The sequence below is a fragment of the Chaetodon auriga genome, chromosome 18, assembly GCF_051107435.1.
Source record: "Chaetodon auriga isolate fChaAug3 chromosome 18, fChaAug3.hap1, whole genome shotgun sequence".
NCBI classification, from domain to species: Eukaryota; Metazoa; Chordata; class Actinopteri; order Chaetodontiformes; family Chaetodontidae; genus Chaetodon; species Chaetodon auriga.
The window spans coordinates 8,374,247-8,393,676 of NC_135091.1; positions in this window are offsets into that span (position 1 = coordinate 8,374,247).

Consider the following 19,430-nt stretch of genomic DNA (forward strand, 5'->3'; position numbering starts at 1 on the left):
ACAAAGGGTGTTGCTTTACCTGTTCTGTGTCCACCGAGTCTGCATTTTCTGACATCATACCAGAGAACATCCATCTCTCTCCGTGTTTCTCTGCACAGCATGTGCGATTGTCAGTAGACCCGACAGCAAAACAAACAGGGATGTGAGGGGAAGAGCGAGATGAGATTGTCCAGTAGTTAATCAATTGCGGATGGCGTTCTCTCGGATGGTTAAAAAAATAAAATAAAAAAAATGAGTCGGCAAATATATTTTGGCAGCTGTTAATACACCTGGGCGACCCGCCCAAGTAAAGTCTATATGTGGGAAACACTATATTCCCCACTGATTACTTATTCCTATTATTGCCAAAGTCGCACAAATTGTAGACAAATTGAGGAATACAAAAACCATGAATATTACATTTTTTATTGGCATGATTACTTCACTAGGAAACATAAATCTGTTTTCACTGTAGGGATTGCAGTCCAACATGCTGTGAAAAAGCACTATTTTCACAATACTCTTTTTTTTCCCCTAGTGTGAACGTAAAATAGGCTATTTTAATTTAGGCAAAAGGTACAAATTCCTATGAAATCTACATTTCACCTTTTAACTCAAGATTACGATGTCCCAACTATGTCATTTGCCAAGTGAATTGCAAGCAAGACACAAGTATGTTAAAAGACTTGGCAATGTAAAGTATAAATTGCTTACATCTGTGTTCAGAGCATAAAAATGAATATGTGTGTATATGGTCTTGCACAACAGAACCATGTGGCCCTTCAGCTAACGTGGCCCTCCCATGTGTCTGTTCAGGGACCATGGACCCAACACAGAGGCAATCTTATACCACTGACAAAAAAAAAAAAACAGAGGGAATGAGGGAGCGAGAGAAAGGAAGAAAGGATAAATCAAGCCCGAAGAAAGACAAAGGCAACTGGCCAAGGGGGCCCAAAGTGTCATCTTGCCTCCACTTGGGGTGAAAAGAAGGGAGGGGAAAAGAAAAAAGGAAGTCTAGAGTTTACCAGAGGAAAGTTCTCTTTCTTTTCCTGGACAGCTGAGTGTCTTATTATGGGATTAGATTTAACCAGTGCCCCCCTCGGAATGTGGAACAGAGGGCTGGTGGTAATGGGTGGAAGAGTTTGGGGGATGATGTGGGTCGGTCGCTGAGCCGTAGGGGTGGGCCTGGATGTGGGGTGGGGTGCCGTTAGGTGGTGGTAGATGGGTCAGGGAGGCAGTATGCGGGAGGGCTTGGCAGCGTGCCCAGGGTGGGGGGAAGCCACAGCACTGGGGCCCACGTGGATCCTTGCCAACAGTGCAATTACTCCTCATTCTGAACAGCTGGCACATAATGGGTATTCAGGCACTTGTAGTCCTTCGATAGGACATGGAGATCCCAGGTCGTCCCCCCTCGCGTGCCTCAGTACAACATGGCAACCAGAGATCACCCCACCAAGGTGCTGCCGAGGATGCAGTCATGCCAGCAGTGCCGATACACTGGACACACCAGGTGAAAATAAAATTAATAAACATGACCTGTTACGCTACTTTGTAAGAGTGAAAGCACACTAAAACGACACACAAGGAGGTGCAAACACAACGCAAGCACAGACACACGCACACAAACGCATCAAAGTCCAAGGATAGGCCTCGTCTGTGTTTGATCCACAGTAATATGCTAGCAGGCTGGGACCCGCGAGTTGAGTGTGGGGGAATTCTGTGTTTATAAATTCAGTCTGTTTGAAACTCAGTCCAAGTTTATAATCCACCCACTGTGTGGCGGCTTTGTGCATTCCCTCAAAGCGCTCACACAATGTAAACACAGCATTTAAAAGGGAGATCTTTTTTTTAATCTAAGGTCTAAAACAAAGGGAGCACAGGAAATGGACTTCGTCTTGGAGAGGAAAACAAACAGACGGCCTGTCAGTCAAGCTCATATGGGGCTGTGATGTCATGGAGGACAAGATGTGGGAGCGAGGAGTTCGCCGCGTGTGCTTGGCTACCGTTACTGGTAGCCGGGAACACATGGCGAGTGCCTGTGCGGTCGTAATGTACGCTACATCCATTAGCAATACAGTTGACTTCCTGTGTGCGAATTCCTCTCTTTGTCAGGTGGTGATGATGATGATTGATGCCTTGTGTGCAGTGATGGAGCGGTGAATCAGTCTGGCTCCTGGGAAGCCTCGCCACAACGACTCCAAGAGTCTTTGTGACTTGCAGAAAGCCTCATCCTCAATTCCTCCCTCAGAGGACCATGCACAGGACGTGTGCAGACCATCAAAGAGGCCGTGTAGGTTGAGATGATAGTATCGATACTATTGTGTGCACGCATGTGGACGCACACATTACGCCTATGCAACTGTGTGGGGTACAAAGCAGATGAGAGCCTTCTGCTGAACATTATAAAACACTCGGGCCATCTGATAGAGTTTAACTGGCGTGTTCCACTTCACTTAAGGAGCAGCAAACAAGGGGATCTCTATGTGCTGCTAAGTCAACACAGACCTTCCTCTCCTGGGGCCTCATTTATAAAACTTGCTTACGCACAAAACGGGGCTTGAAAGTTGCGTACGCAACTTCCTACGCAAAGGTTGTGATTTATAAAAATAAACTTTGCGTGAGAATGTGCGCACCGGTACGCCAACTTTGATGCTTGCGTACGAACATTTTGGAGACGGGGAAACTGGCGGTGCAGATGGTGAGGTGGTGAATTGAAGCCAGATTGATCTCATACATTTAATGTCATCACATATCAGACTTATAGACCCGCGTAATCATAAACACCCAAGTGTGCAGTGTTATAGATGTGTTCCTTTAATGAGCCGTTAGGCTACTACTGTATGCACAATGTTCATATATCATACTTCCATCTTCAAATGATACAGAGCGGTGGATGGCACTGATGGATTAGTAGTAATTCTGACAAGGTGTGTAACAATCATTCAATTTGCTGAGTAAGCATATAAATAGTGCGGTGACACTCGTGCGTAATGCTGCACAATGGATGCGCTGGCACTGCTGGAAGATCACGCAAATGGTAGGATCAGGATGGAGAGAAATTTTAGGGACCACGGAGATTTGCTGGCTCATGATGATGACTGGCTAATAAGCCGATTTAGATTCCCTAGAGCGGTGCTCTTGGATCTATGTACTGAACTGGGCCCAGTGTTAGATAGACCCACCCGCCGGAACCGCGCCATCCCGGCGCATATCCAGGTGCTGACCACTCTGGGGTTTCTGGCGACTGGCTCCTTTCGGTGGGAATTAGCCGACAGGTAAGTGTTTGATATGATTAATATTATATAATGTTACATTGTCTGTCTAAAGCCCCTTTTGGGTATAATTCAGTTAAATTATGTCCTTAGGTCTGGGATATTTGCAGCAATGTCCGGTTCCCCAAATATAATCGACGCAATTGACTGCACTCACATTGCTATAAGGGCTCAGAGTGAAAATGAATTTGCTTATGTGAATCGAAAAAATGTGCATTCACTCAATGTACAAATTATTTGTACCTCGGACATGATCTTGACGAATGTGGTGGCACGGTGGCCTGGGTCAACACATGATTCATTCATCCTGACGCACAGTAGTGTAGGGATCTGTAATTTCTGCCACAGATCGCTCTGTGGAACTGGAACTATTCACTGCGGTGACGATGTGCAGCCACTCATTTTTTTTTTTTTTTTTATTGTATTCGTGACGCCACTACTGTGACCACCAAACAAAATATCCTTTCTGGCCTCCACCTCACCCACAAGCACCTCGATTTCAGTCTCCGTAAAATTTCTTTTTCTTTTCTCTGCCATGATCGAACGTAAAATGCCATTGATCAGCAGGCATATTTATATGCAAAGCCATTCATGAGGTACTTTGCATTGACCATTCATGGTAAAATGTGGGTGTGTCGGGGGCGGGATGTGAGGTGAATCCACCTGCGCAATCTTCCAGGTGGAGTGTGATTTATAAAGGGAAAATTGCGTGCAGGTGTGAGTACGCACGTTTTATAAATCCGAATATTTTTTGGCGTACGCCATTTTCAGCTTTTGGGCGTACGCTCACTTTTAGTATGGATTCTACGCAATGTTTTATAAATGAGGCCCCTGCTCTTTAAATGTGATTAAAGATTTGTTTGTATCTGCTCTTAATTTCAGCTACTCTATAAACTCTCTATCACCAGGTCTAATAAACGTATCACAATCCTTACACAGGACGAACACGTGTGAATCGCCTTTTTTTTTTTCCTTCCACAAATGTTTATCCAGGGAAGGGTTTATTTGGCAAACATAGTGGCCAACCGTTGAGGAGCACTTCTGCATCACCTGGAGATTAAGTGCCTGAAAAAGTCCCTCAAAGCCATTGACGGTAAGAGAGAACGTTACTTCACTTTGACGGCTTTAATTTTGTCAGTGGGTGCTCAACGATTCCAACTGGCAAGATCATGGTGACGAGGTGACCACCTATACATCCTTTGACCTCTTCTGTGGAATTAAAAACCAAACAGTCCCAGGAGGTACAATCAGGAACTCAATAGGGAAGTTCCTTTAGCACATCTATGTTTGTATTTCCACTGCAGCTGAAGGCCGACAGAGATTAGGCAAATTGGACCAATAACTGACTTAACAGTGAGGGCTTTGTTTAAGACATAAATCTGAGTGGCTGTGTTCTTTTTTTGTCATTTAGTTTTGTGTGACAATCAGTGTCAAAAGAAACACGCAGAGGCATGATGCCTCACCAACAAATGAAAGAGTGACTTAGTGTCTCACCACATCACTGCATTGAAAAAAAAAAACAGCAAATAAAGCTGTTGTTTTGTTTCTCTTGCTCGCCAGCTGTCTCTCTCTGTAGCTGTAGTAATTTATTGTCTGCATATATCTCGTCAGCATCATAAAGTTGATTCAATGTCAACATTACAAAACAATTCCAACATCAAAGTCCTTAAACTGACACTCTCATCACCTAGTGCTCGTTTGCATTTTCAATAGATGAAAGTGCTGGAGCTGGAACTGGAGTTTGTTCAGCTATTGAAATGTGATGTCATGCTGTTCATTGTCATGTATCAGTGGTTTCCAACTTGATGGTCAAGTCACCAACAAGGGGGTCACAAGACAAATTTCAAGGGTGGTGAAGTGATGAAATTATTCAAATAAAACAAGGTCACAAATAGACATCACTTCATCTTCAGGCCTAAAAGGCTGAGAACCACTATGATAGTAAACTGAATACCTTTGCTTTTTTGAGTGTTGGTGGAATAAAACAAAACACTTCCTGTCAGTTTATGAAAAGAACACTAGTTCTTTCATTAGTTGGCAGCCTAGAACGTTGCAGCATTGTTTGACCGGTCAGTAACATCCAGACTGGCAGACTCAAGCAGTCAGTGGGCCATCAGAACGCCCTACCTGACGGCCAGGGAGTTTTAAGGAGGCAGGAACAAAAGTCCTAGAAACAAAACTGGAGCCAACTTCCTGTGGTTGAAATGTAGGAAAACTTCCTAAAAAGGTTCCTGGAAAAGTTCCTGTGATCAAAAGACGGAGCAGCGTCTTTAAGTCGACTCTGACGCTGCTTTTTTTCTTTGCTTCCCGCCAAACCTCTGTCAGTGATGTCACAGAAGGTGTTTTCCATCAGTTGTGAAAGGTGAAATACCTGCTTTGATGTCACAGTTTTACATAGAGGATTTGACTTGAATAAAAATTGAAATCCATTCAATGAAGCAGCCCTGCCCCGTCATTCAATGCCAAATTATCTTTCAAACGCATTAGAACAGAGAAACATAAGAAACTGGCAGTCACTGGAGTGTAAGAAAAGAAATTGCATCACCTCAACCATTGTTTCAAAAAAAAAAGGAAAAAAAAACACAACAAAACAGCATTTCTCCCACCATACCGTCATTGCAGTGCAGTTCTGAGGGTTGAACATGCGAATCAGCAGGGACCATGCCAAGAACATCAGCTTACGGCTGACTGTAATATGATTAGAAGCACACAACATAAGTCACTGCCTGCCTGGGAGCATAACCATGACTCCCCATGCTCATGGGTAGGATTAAACTAATGTGAGGCAGTTCCTGTGTGTGTGTGTGTGTGTGTGTGTGTGATAGAGATGCGGAGGGAGGCAAAGAAAGGAAAATGCTAGGACCAGTGTGGAAAGGCACATAACACTGATTTTACTGATGCTTTTCTTGTCTGAAAGCTATTGTTTCCTGTCACTCCCACCCTCCATTGTCTTCTCATCTCTTGTTCCCTTTTCTCTTGCTTTTCAGACTTTTCCTTCCATATCAGGTGGCCGGGCCTCAGCATCTGTGCTGTTGGCATAAACCCCTTCTGTAGCTGCCAGCAGAGGCTCAGCAGCCCACTGATGTCAAAAAGCACTTCTTTCATCTAAACCTGCTTCATTCAGCAACACCACTCTTGGGCCTGCACTTTACTCTGAGCCCTCTTTTGTGTGCATTTGGGTGTGCATGTGTGTGTCTTGTGCATGCACTTCACCATAGGGTGGTCCTCAGTTAAAACATACACCTGTTGTTAGCAGTGAAGGAGCAAGGACGTCCTGTCTGGGTCAGACGGGACAGGTTCAGAGAGGGCAACTGCCAGGATGACACAAACCAGCCTTTATAGTAGCAGCAGGAGCAGCCGTGATCAATGTAAACATTTGAAAAATACATTGAAATGTAGCCCAGCACTCCGCCAAAAAGGTTTTTTTCCTGTTTGCCTGTCTGTCCTTAAGCCAGTATCTCAAAAACCTACAGAAAGACTTTCGTGAAGGAGGTGTTCAGCCAAACAAGGCCTGTTCAAACAATTAGAATTTGATGGAGATTCAGATGTGGGATTACTGCCATGACACAAGTATGTTTAGCCAGAATTACAAAAATGCTCAATAAAGAAAAACAATAATACACAAGGAAAGAAAGTGAGATGAAAACTTGTTTCCATGACCAAGGGTTTGCTCGCGAGGTCAGGAAATCAATTCAAATTTCAGTGAGAGGAATGATTTCTTTATTCATTGTTGGCAGAGGTTTGCACTGTGCCTTTTAATTTTATGATTTGTGTGACAATTCACAGCGAGGAAACAGGAACGATACAAACATGCAACCAAAGACGTCTGTAATTACACAGGATTAGTCGTAGGTTTGTCTAAGCCATCAGGATGCCTCAATCAGGGCAAAATTTACATAAATCAATAATGATTCGGCACCAAAGATGCTGAACATTTAATGACTTATTTCCATTGCCGTAGATTAGTGGTGCTCAAGGACATCTCTGCTCTTTAAGGTCATGGGGACTGGTAGATGGGGTCGAGCCATGGGTGCACCCCTGCCCCACCGTGCACCAAACAGCTGCTCCTGTTCACACAGCTTCTCTCTGGCCTTGGGAGTCACAAAAATCAGCATCTAAAACAAAAGCCCCGGTGCACTTTAAACACTCAGTGTGAAACAAAGACTAACCTCAGGAGCCGGATAACTAAGTATCCAACCACACAGAAACGTCCACCCAGGGGTCAGCGAGGCCAAGCCCGACACTGGCTCTCAGTGTCTGGGGACATTTATGACGTCTGGGTCCCTGAGCAGGGGTGGCTGCCATGACTTACAGCACTAATCTGAGGGGTTATTCAACCCCTTGGAGCTTACAACCATACAAGCTTTGATGTCGTATATTGTTATGGCATCTGACCGCATTCCACAGCTTGGAGACGTGATTGGATTGTGTTGTTCGCTGCACATCTGTGTGTTTGCCAGGCAGGATTAATGGCTTGTTGACCGCGGTTCAGTCTGGGTGTTTTCTATTTCCGACCCCAGTGGATTTCACATCATAAGAATCTCTGTCAATCACACAGGCTGTAACCAATACGTTGCTTCGGTCCTATTTCGCATCATCAAATCAAATGCTACCCGAGACATGGCGGCTCGAGTTTGAAGTTGGGAAAAAAATCTCACACCCACACACACAACGATTTCGGGGCAGACAAACTGGAAGTGTGAGAGGCCTCGTCACCGCTGTCACAGGTGACAGGGTGCTTTCATCACACGCTCAATGTCAAACCTGTCGCGTAATGCCCCAGCTGTCGTGACGATGCTGCGTGAGCGTCACCGTCTCGATTTTTCACTCCGCTGCTGCGCTGCTCTCCGCCTGGCGACACAGAAACATGGGAACTCATTTCCATAAGACTCCCCAAGGAATTGTAATTAAATTTCATAATTACTTTGGGGGTCTCAACTCTGGCGCTTCGGCCAAAACAATAGGAAAGTAGGCTACTGTGTGTGCGTGTGGATGAAAGTCTGTGGGGGTGTGTGTTCATGTGTCGGTGTGTGATAAAACCTTTATTTTTTACCAACTCCACCTATGCTGCCACTTCCTTTTCCTCTCATCTTTTTGACATTCCTCTTTCTTCACCCCTCCTTCGCTCTCCGGCCCATAAAGTCATTGACCTTGGGGAGTTCCACTTCTTTACCATATCCCTGGTGTTTCACTGCTCCCCATTGTGCATACACTCTGCAGGTCAAATGTCACGACAGTAGGGTCACGGTGCAGTGAAAGTGTCCAGACAGCTCACTTTAATGCTTTTTATTGGGGATCCTTGAGTCTTTACGAGGCTAATGCCTGAAAATGATACGTATCATTTTAGAATCAAATGGTTTTACTGCCATCGCAGCTCCAGGAAATTACCGAGCACTTCCAGAACATAAAAATGATATATGAACAGGAACATTCAATAAGAGTTTAACTGCAGCGACTTAAAACTAGGCAAAAAAGAAGCTTAGGTGAATGAAAATAACACCTTCTCCTCATTACCACTCCTGGAGGTCTGCTTGAGCGAGCCTCAAAACGCCCAGTGGTGCTGTTCAGTGACCCACAGCTGAGGCTCCCAAGTGGGTTTAAGTCCCGCTTGGACGTGAAAAACATGACGGTGATGAGTAAGAGCATGTGTGCTCAGCAAGACACTCCCCAGGACATAAAGATATTCTTTTCCTAACCAGCCTCAATCCCCAGTTGATGTGCAGCTGGCGGTGCAGAGGTGCCAGCGAGAGGAAGGGGAAGAGCTGGCACAGTCGGGGCTCAACTAGATTTCCCTGTATTGAAGTAGAAAGCAACAGGGAAGTGATATAATCCTCCTCTGGACATCGGCCAACATCTTCCATCCTGTGAACAATACCCCCAACACCTTTCCGCGCGGTGCAGCGTGCACGTGCATATTGTGCGTATCCGCCGGTGTCTTCCTCTCGTGCCTGCCTTTGTAACAAGTGCCGGGATCATAGGGCTATATGAGGTATCATTTGAGGGGTGGTGGGTGACACTGGAGGGGGGTAACCCCGAGGGATTGGGCTGCATTCCAGCACTTTTTCCTCCTACTCTTCCCCCTCCTCTCCTAAGTCCCCCCACCACACATACACACACACTCGCGCACACAAAAAGCTCCCTCGGGCCAGCACGCGACAGGTGCTGACTTAAGAGCCCCTCTCCTTCCTCCTCACACGTCCACTTATGCCCCCTTTTATGCCCATTACAACATGCGCTGCCATCATCCTACCACAGTCTTCTTAACACACACACATGCCTAATACCTGGACATGAACACACACACACACACACACACACACAGTCCTGTCCATAGCCAGCTGCTGTCAGATCAGCACAACGTGCTCTGCTTTGCAGATTAATTTTAAAATATATTTAAACAATTTCAGGCTCATCACTGTCTGCTCCTTTACTTTCTCTGCCTTTCTCTCTTCTTCTCTTGTTCCCTCTTCCTATTGTATTCTCACCTCATCTGTCTTCATACCATCCTCTTGTCTGTGCTTTTTCTATATTTGTCTCTTTCTTTGTCTTTCTTCTTCCCAGTCCCTTTCCTTTTCATAAATCCTTTTCCTAAATCCCTCAAGGTCCCTGAGCATCCTATTGTGTCTCTCTCCATCTTTCTCACTTACTTCATCATTCTATCCATTACCTCCTCCACCTCCTTCTCTCTGCATTAAATTTTCCCTCCCCTCCTTTTTGTTTCCTTTTTTCCGCAGTCCCTCTCCTTTCCCTCCCTCCTTCTCTCTTCTCTCTCCTCTCTTTCTCTCCCTCCCTTGTGTCTATTGGTGTTAGCCAGTGCCAGACTGTTGTAGAGAGAGAGAGAGGGACTCCAGGCGGTTGGTGTTCCTGCCAGCCGTTAGACACACACACACCGAGTCAACGAGGACAATGTGTCTGGGCTGAGGGGGGAAAAAACACATGGTTGCGCTGCCACCCTGAGGCGACTGGAGGTATAGCTGCGGTGAGGGTCATTGAGGGGAGACGGTGAGGATGATGAAATACTGGCAGCTTTTCAGTAACGACTGAACCCAGCCGAGGCTGGGTGGGCGGGGTGAGCTGCTGTGAGCTCATTGCTGCTGCTACTAGCTCACGGCCACAACAGCTATTATGCAAGAGAACGGGGGGGGGGGGGGGAGCGATGTGAACAACAGGAGGTTCAGTGAGGATAGTGCACTCGGCGAGATGATGTACAGAATGTCATCAGCGTCGGCGCCGTAAATCCCTCCAACACACACGCGCAGACTGCGTTTTTCACGGCTCTTTTGTCTCCAGAAGTGGTGACTCCTTTCTTTACGCAGCATTCCAGTGAGGAGCGTTTCCTTTTTGCCCCGAACAGTAATCATCACAAAGACAAATGGTGATGTCCTTAGGCACAGCGAGGACCTTTAGCAGATAAATGGCTTTAATTAATCTCGTTGAACGTAGCCCCAAGATGTGTTATCGATGAAATATGATGAGAACATCCTTAGTTAAATAGATATGCAAATAGTCAACTGCGAGGCAAATTCATTTAAATTTGCATTGTTGCTTCACATTGAGTGTGAGTTCAAAGGGGGACAATTCATCGCGTGCGAAAGGACTCTTAGGGAAACACAAGGTGACCCAGAGAGGGGAGCTCACATAATTTAAAGGCTGTGCTCAAGTGGCAAGATTAACATGCTCCTACGTTGCAGCTTCCCACTTCATATCCATTTTTAAGGAGAGATGGAGATGATGAGAGTGACAGTCAAGGGCAGCCAGCCCTGTTAGGTGCTGTTGCACAACCCCGAAGACACTGATGGGGGCTGAATGTGCTGAAGGGGGAGGCAGTGCTTTTCTGTGGTTCCTCTGTAACAGTTTGTTCTTTCTCACTCAGCAGAATATGCTCTTATGTGTGTTCTTCAAAATTCAAAAAGTGGACATTCAAGTGTTCCCATATTAGATCATCAAGACTAAATGCAGTGGCTTCATCAGGTGAGCTCAATGTCAATTGTGAATGTGACGCATAGAAAATGAATCTGCCCTGACCCCGGAGCTCATACACTCCTGTCTCGTTTGCCTTTGTTTGTGCTTACTCTTCATTTCTATCTCAATCCACTCTGCTCTGTTCTACCCCCTCTCCTGCACACACACCTGCTCTCAGACTACACTGAAGGCTGAGGTGACCTTCAGGATACGGAAAGTGGCACACATGCATCTTGTCGTTCCCATTCCCAACCGTTCTACAGGCACGGTAAGAAATGCAAGTGGGACTTTATTGACTTAACAGAGCCACAGCTTTACAAGCACCAAATAAAAATTTTACTCCTTTCTTGCACAGTGTGTGAACCTTAGCTGGACTCCGGAATTTGAGTCTGTTTGTTTTCGGCTTTCAAATCTTGTTAGTTCTCACACAGGTGTCACGTTGGCTTTGTGTTTGTTTGTGTCAGCACCTTCCCAGAGCCCTGTCCGTCCAATCAGCACACAGCCCATCAGGAGCATGGGAAAATCAGTGATGAATATGAACCTCAAAGCACCATCAATTAGAAGACAATCAAGGACTGCGGGAACAAAAGGGTAAGGACAAAAAAGGAGAAACATTTTTCTTTTCACGGCCATCTAAGAAGACGGTTTAGATGTGTAAAGTTTCGTGGAATTGAGGCCGACAGGCTTCTTCAAGCCCAGTGGGGTACTTATAATTTGTTGGGGGAGTAAGGGAGGGAGGGAGTTGGAGAACAATGGCATTGTCCATGCTGCACTAGAAGCCTGGGCTGCCGCCACTGCCTGCCTGCCCGAAGATTGTTAGTAGTAATTTGCTTTATGTTGAGTGGAAGCAGGATCAGGGATGAAGTGAGGCGTGTGTTAATTCCTCTGCAGGGATCACATGCCCTTATCAGTCGCCAATCACAACTCCATCAGCAGGGGTTACGTAACCCTCGGTACACTGTCACGGCGACCACCCAGGGCTGGTTTGCACCTCTGCCAAGTTGGTGAGATTACAAGCATCTGGCATCATATAGCAGAAGCAACATTCATGCATGATCGGCGCACAGGATCAATATGTCGTGCAGGAGCAGCCGGGTCGGACTTCTTCTCGGCCAGTTCTCATGCGATGCTCAATTTACGTATTCGTCTCCACCGCAGCAGCAAGACTACAGGGATTGATTAGGCCTGGTTGTGATCAATAGCAGACAAACAATTGTCTCAGCGTGGCGGGAGCAAAGCAAAACCTTAATCCAACATTCAATTAGGAAGAGTTCACGTGAAATACAACATTAATTTGCACATGAGATCAATAATTGACAGTTTGTCCACATGTGTCCAGTTAACCGACGTCCTCCGGCTTCATTCAGCATGACAGCGGTAATGACAGCAGCGAGGGGGGAAAAAAGAAAGAGAGACGGAGAGATGAAGCGAGCAAGCGAAATAAAAATTAGACACAGCTAATGCAGAAGGACAGTAGCTTTGTACTAGTCATTGTGCTGTCCACTGTGTGATAGCTTCCCTCAAGCCTCTGTGCCCTTCGTTGGCTGTAATTTGCTGTTGTCACGTTCGCTTTGTATCAAGACCGTTCTACAGGCCACATCATACGAAAAGACTTCTACGGTTTCCCTATGCTTTCCCGTGGCTCCTGGTCAGAGGCCCAGCAGAGGGGCTTAATGGTTGAGGCAGCCCAGGGTGACAGCTCTCAGTTTGGGGAGGGCGGCTTGCTGGAGTCCTGGAGCCTCCGAAGGTTCTCAAGCCAGGGCCCTGTGCTACAGACAGCTGTGAGGGGGCCCGAGGACAAGAGGTGGAGGGCCGGTGGAGAGGAAGCGCATTTTTCGTTGAAGGGTGTATTGTCACCACCCATCATCTCTCATTGCCCCGTTGAGAGTTGAGGGGCTCGACTCACATTTTTCTTTTCAATTGCTTTCCTCCCTTCTCCGGTATCGCAGGAGAACTTCACAGATGCATGAGAATAGATGCTGTAGTCCCGAAAACACCACGAAACCCGCTCTCACACACAGCAGCCACACTAATGCTCTAATCAACTGCATTTATTATCTTCGTATTTGAGGAATCGGGGCCTCTCAGGGATTTTCGTACGTCTCTGAACACTTCAGGCTCATCATTGATACTGCAGGCCAGGCACATTTTGACACAGCCGTCCACTCTCCAGCATCCCATCGGCTTTGATCTTCCATTTTCTCCTCTGCTGCGATTGATATTTACATTACATTAGCGGGGAAACACGCTCGCATGAGGGACCATATGCGCATATGCACACACCCCATCACAGAGTGGTACTGACACTTCCCAGAGGGGTCCTATTGGCGGAAGACATCCTGCACATCAGATCACAGGGTCATCATTATTAGTGCACTATATGGCGAAGAGCAGGCTCCATATCACTCAGCTAACTGCCATGAGAGACAGGAAGAGGGGAGAGATGCATGTGTGTGTGTGTGTGTGTGTGTGTGTGTGTGTGTGTGTGTGTGTGTGTGTGTGTGTGTGTGTGTGTGTGTGTGTCAAGGCACAGAGGGATTAAGAGACCAAAGTGGGGGGTGGCGGGGTTGATGGTGAGAAAAAAAAGAGGAATAGCTGAAGAAGTGCGACAGCGAAAACAAAAGAAACAAAGACAAAGGCAGAAACGGGGCAACAAAGAAAGGTAAGCTGCAAGACAAAGCCACAACGAGAGCAGGGGGTGAGACAGACAGAGACAGACAAAGGAAGATGATCCACTACCTATGCAGACTACAGCAGGAAAATCCGTCTGGCCTCCCCTCCCCGAGCAGAGTGCGCCAGGCTATTACAGTAATGAGTGCAACTGCCAGAGTGACGTCATGTATCTATAGCATTACTGCATGTACTGATGTATAGGACAAAGGAAGTGAGGGAGAAAGGGGAGAAAAGGGAGGAAAGAGAGGGAGGCAGGGATGGAGAAAAAAAAAGACTGAAAAAAAACTGAGAAGAGGGGTGTTGGAGGATTGGAGGGCAAAGTGCGACGTACATGAGTGAGAAATAGAAGAGGTTAAAGACAAAGACAACAGCAATGGGAAATTAATTTGCGTAGGCCCCTCCCTCATTTCACTCGCCTGGCTTTGTTACATCTGCAGGTGGAAAAATCAGCTTCAACACATTAGATAACAGCACCCAGCACCCCCCCCCCCCCCCTCCCCCCAACTCCCTCGCTCCCCCGTCACACACCCACATTCAATTCCCCTCCACAGTCCAGTTCACAAAAACAATAAAACACTTATTGCACACATATGCATGTTGGTTGCTCCTCCACCCGACATGATTAGGATAATGAACGCAGTGACAAAAGGAGACCGCCAATTATCTGGTTCTTTAATTCTAATTGGCTGGAGATCACCATCACTCTCTAATCTGATGCACAATGCTTCTGAGCCGGAGCGCACGGTTCGAATGAAATCTCGTACTTGTGGAGCCTTGTGCCGAAATTATGTGACAATCAAGCTTATCCTGTATTCATGTATGGAAGGTAATTGAGGCACTCTTGTGCACATTCCCACAGTTCCATGCATTGACAACTGGGAGCTGTCCAGTTGAACCAGTCGTCATTTATTGGCCGCTGAGCAACTCTGAGCAGCTGGTGGTTAAGTACCTTGTTCAAGGGCACCTTGATGGTACACTGCAAAAAAAATCCCCCTCGACAAACAAGCAAAATTTTGGGTAAGGCACAGAAAAGTACTCGTATTAATCAAAAAACAGTGATCAGTTTGCAGTAGTTTAATATACTGATACGAAAAAATCATCCTAAAATGAGATACAGATACTTAAATTGCTCTTTTTGTAGTTTATACATGCTTATTTCACAATCTTTTCAGACAAACTCTACTTAAAACATAACAACTTTATGCTGCACATACAGACGTGTCCACCATTAAGAGTTACTATCAATGCCTGTACTGGCAGTTGAAACACAAGCTACTTGCCTGAAGTATATCACTGATGTTTCCAGAGCACAAAGACAGAGAGGCTCTTTATTTTAAGCAGGCATGGCAGGGGGCGACCTGAGGAGCTATGAAACAGGGGGCCTCTTGAGTGCGACCACCCCAAAGACAGCCTGCTGCCGGCCTGACACTGTGAGAGCTGCACAGGAATTTACCGTGACAGCGGAAACAGCCTCTCCTCAGGTGGACGTTCATAAAGACAGAGCCAGGGCGCGCACACACACACACACACACACACACACACACACACACACACACGTGTCCAGACCTTGGCAGTGAACCCTGCCAAAGCTCACCTCCCTGTAACCTTGGTGGTGGGATTCTAGGAAAATGTAGGCCTTTCCACACCTTTTGATCCTCAAAATGTTCTCAGCCTCCCTTGTACAGGGCAGCGCTGTCAACGCGGTGTCAGATTAACACTCGTATTATCATATTTCTCAGAGCAAACATGCACACTCACTATTAAATGTGAAGCCTGCCTTCCTGCAACTTTCAGCATCCAAACAGGGCATTTCCAAGTTGAGTCGAATGTTTATGTATGAGTGCAACTTAGTTGGTTCCTAGAAGCCTTGTTTCCCGAGGGCATAATTAGTGGGGGAGAAACACTTCCTGTTACAAGAACAAGTATTTCAGAAATAGTGGTACTGAGGCCGTGGTATGGACCCAGACAGGGCTGTTTACATCGCGATACTGCTGCTTTGTTGAGAGTCCAAAAAAATGTCACGTGGCAAAAACGAAACCAAGGGAGCTATTATAACAACCAGTTGCCGTCGTCAAACTTAAGTCTGGGGTAGAAGCCAGGGCAGGCCTGTGCTTGATCAGCAGGGCCCCTTCAGCAGGCGTCCAACCAGAGCCAACCTGGTCGCGCATTAGTAACCAACTCGATCTACTGTACCTGAGGGCAGAAACATTCCTTGGTTCCGATCCAGATCAATCAGAGAGGTATGCCTGTGAAGAAAGCCTGAACTCTGCTGACCTGGCAGCACAGGATGAAACAACATGCATCCTGGCGCTACTTCCAGGTATTTCCGGAGTGCACCTTGGGCCTATTTTACAGTGAACCCACGTATCGGCTTTCAAACTGAAAGTAAGTGAATTTGCGTGCGCAAGCGCTTCGTGCGTGTTTGCGTGCACGCACGCGCCTACGTACGTACTATCTGCACATGTGCACGTGTGTCGCTAACATGTGTTTCTGATGAGTCAATATAGATCTGCATTTCAAATAAAGATAATGGGAAGCAGAGCAAGAGTGAATGAAAGGGAGAGGGGGAGAGGGGGTGGAGTATGGTATCTATAGGTGGGGGGAGAGACATTCCTGAGGCCTGATGTTGGAGGTAAATTAAAAATATCCCCGGCTGCTTGGAGGGGGTCCAAGGAGGCTGACACACACTGCTCAGTCAGGGAGCTCGCTGCTGATCCAGTAAGCGCTCACTCACGGCCAATTATGCCTCCTGTGATGTGTGTTCAACCCCCCTACACGCCCCCGCCACCCTGCCTTTGCCCCTCTAGCAACACCAACTAGAGAGAGAAAGCTGTCAAAGAGCTGGGATCAAACCTCCAATCAAATACTGGCTGTCACACACCCAGGTGATGATTAATGGCTTGTATTCTCTGACCCAGAGAAGAAAGGAGAACAGAGAGTGAGCTACAGATGGGAGTTTTCAACTCATTACAAAGCGCAGTAACATGTGTTGAGAAGACCAGGCATCCTCCGCGTGTTCGTGCAGCCCAGCAACTGGCACTGGCAGGCAATTACAGCGTTGAGAGATGAAAGCGTCACTCCATTAAAAAAGCAAGGCTGTCAAGGTTTTCTTCACTTCCGGGAAAATTAACAAATTAGATACAAGGGGTTCGCTATTCACCTGTGTCCCACTCCCTCGTACAGAAGACCAGAGGTTCTCCCTTTCTCTCTCTCTCACACACACACACACACACACACACACACACAGTAAGGGTCTCGCCACTGGCGCCCAACCGTGTTCTGCGGTGGAAACCAAACACTGGCCTGTTTTGACTGGATGTGATCCTTGTTTCCGGGCGGACCGCTGCCAGAGGCGGATTGATGGCTCTCACCCAGAGGAGGACGTTTACAGGAAAATCCTCCTGGCTGGAATTCTCCCTCTCTTCATATTGGACTCCAAACACAGGGTCGCAGTCATGGCTGCGCCGGGCCAAAGTGCTCCCCAAGTGATAATGAAGGGAATGTTGCCGTGCATATCGCCACAGAAACACACGACTTTGGACTCCTGCACTTCTGGGGGCCGTCACCGACATAATGCCTGCTCTAGCCCCCAGTCCTAACTAACAATCACAACAACATGTCTAACTAGGAATCTAACCTAAAGCTAATCTTGCAGGAATATTCTGGTTTATTGCATCTTGGGTCTTGTTTTAATAGTTTTACCACCATATGTATTGATTATGAGGACATAGTGCCCACTGAAGTAACTGAGTGAGTGGTCAGATGATCAGCAGACAGTTTAGCCATAACGTCTGAAACACTGTAGATAAAACCAAAGATGAGTTCATCTGAAATGTTGCTACCAGTCCCTCATAGCACTGGAAAACTACGGTAAGTATGCTAGGTCAAAGTTGCTAATCGGTAAAATTGTAATGAACGTTTACAACAGTTGATAGGTGGGTAATAATTGTACTGTTTGCCTTTTTCCTCCAAATAAGCAAACCTGAGAGTTTGTTCAAAACCTGTGTGTTCAGCAGGATGCTCGCGCCTCTCGGCCCATCTGACTTCCTTTTAGCAAGGTCGCCGCAATCCCAGATATCAGCCACAAACTGATGTTATTAGAAATACAGTACAGACGATGTCCAGGACTACAAGAATGAGTTCTAATGAAGCTTTAACCTTAAACCTAAGTATTACCCCCTCAAAAATGTCTCTTCACTCTTAAGGATGAAGCCTAAAACTGCTCTGAACAAAGACGAAAGTACAAGAGCACAGAGATATTCTCAAGTAAACGCAGTACTTGTGACGAACATTTACAGTATGTGTTGCAGCGTGCCTCCTCTGTGAACTCTCTTGCGCACCAGTCGTCATGTTCACACACACACAAACACACACACACACACACACACACACACACACACACACACACTAGTTGAATCCATATGAATGAAAAAGCTTCTCGGCCACATTCCTCCTCAGCAGCAGGAAGACAGACCAGTTGCTTCCGCCGCGGATCGATAGAAAAGAAAGACGACCACTGAGATTAAAGTAGCAGAAGAAAAACAAGAGAGAGATATGGAAAGAGGAGAAGAGGAGAGGAGGGAGGTAAGAGGTTGGGCATGATGTGGAGAGAGGAGAACAGAGTACTGTCATACATGTACACAGATACTCATATGACTCCCTGCATGTAATTCATTTGAACAGTGTTGCAGCATCTCAGGAAACGTACGTCAATAACTATCAACTCAACTGTCATCTGTTAATGTTTTGTCTTTGATTTTACTACGCTGTAGATGCACAGAGGAGAAGAAGAAGAAGAAGGAGAAAGAGGCAGAGAGAGCGGGGAGGGAGGAAGAGAGAGAGACGGGGAGTGGTGACAGTGATAGAGAGCGAGCGGACTCCTGGGGAAGCAGCAGAGGCCAGTCCATCGATCCAGGACAGTGAGCCGGCTCACATTTCACCTCCTCAGCAGCAACACCGGCACTCTGCCGTGGAACTGAGCCCTATATCCCGTCTGGACGGGGTCACCTCCACCCTATATGTGTCTGTCTTTGTGTGTGTGTGTGTGTGTGTGTGTGTGTGCGTGTGTGAGACAGACACAGGAAAACAGATCCGAAAAGGAGGTATGGGTGATAATCACTCTTGAATCTATCAAATTGTTTCTCTCTTGCATCCTCTGTGCATTAAATTCTTTTTCAGTTCTTTGAGAATCTTTATAGAAAGTAACAGAACAGCGAGGGCAATGAAAAACCTCTAAAACACCACACTAGACTAAATGATGCTGTCCATATGACACTGCTCACTGTTAATTTACAGTGAGGGGTATCCCAGCCAAGGAATGGCGAGCGGCTGGTGTTTCTCGCGCTGCTGTAACACCACATGGCATCAAAACGCTGTCCAATTTGGATCATCCCCTAAGTCACATGCCGTCCTCATCAGGGGGAGACGATAGCCTGAATGAATCGCGTCCATCCAAAAGTGTTGAGCCGCGAAGGGGACTGGGCACGGCTCTCAAAGCCGTCCACTGTCATCCAAGACGGCCGAGCCATGTGACAGACGACCGAG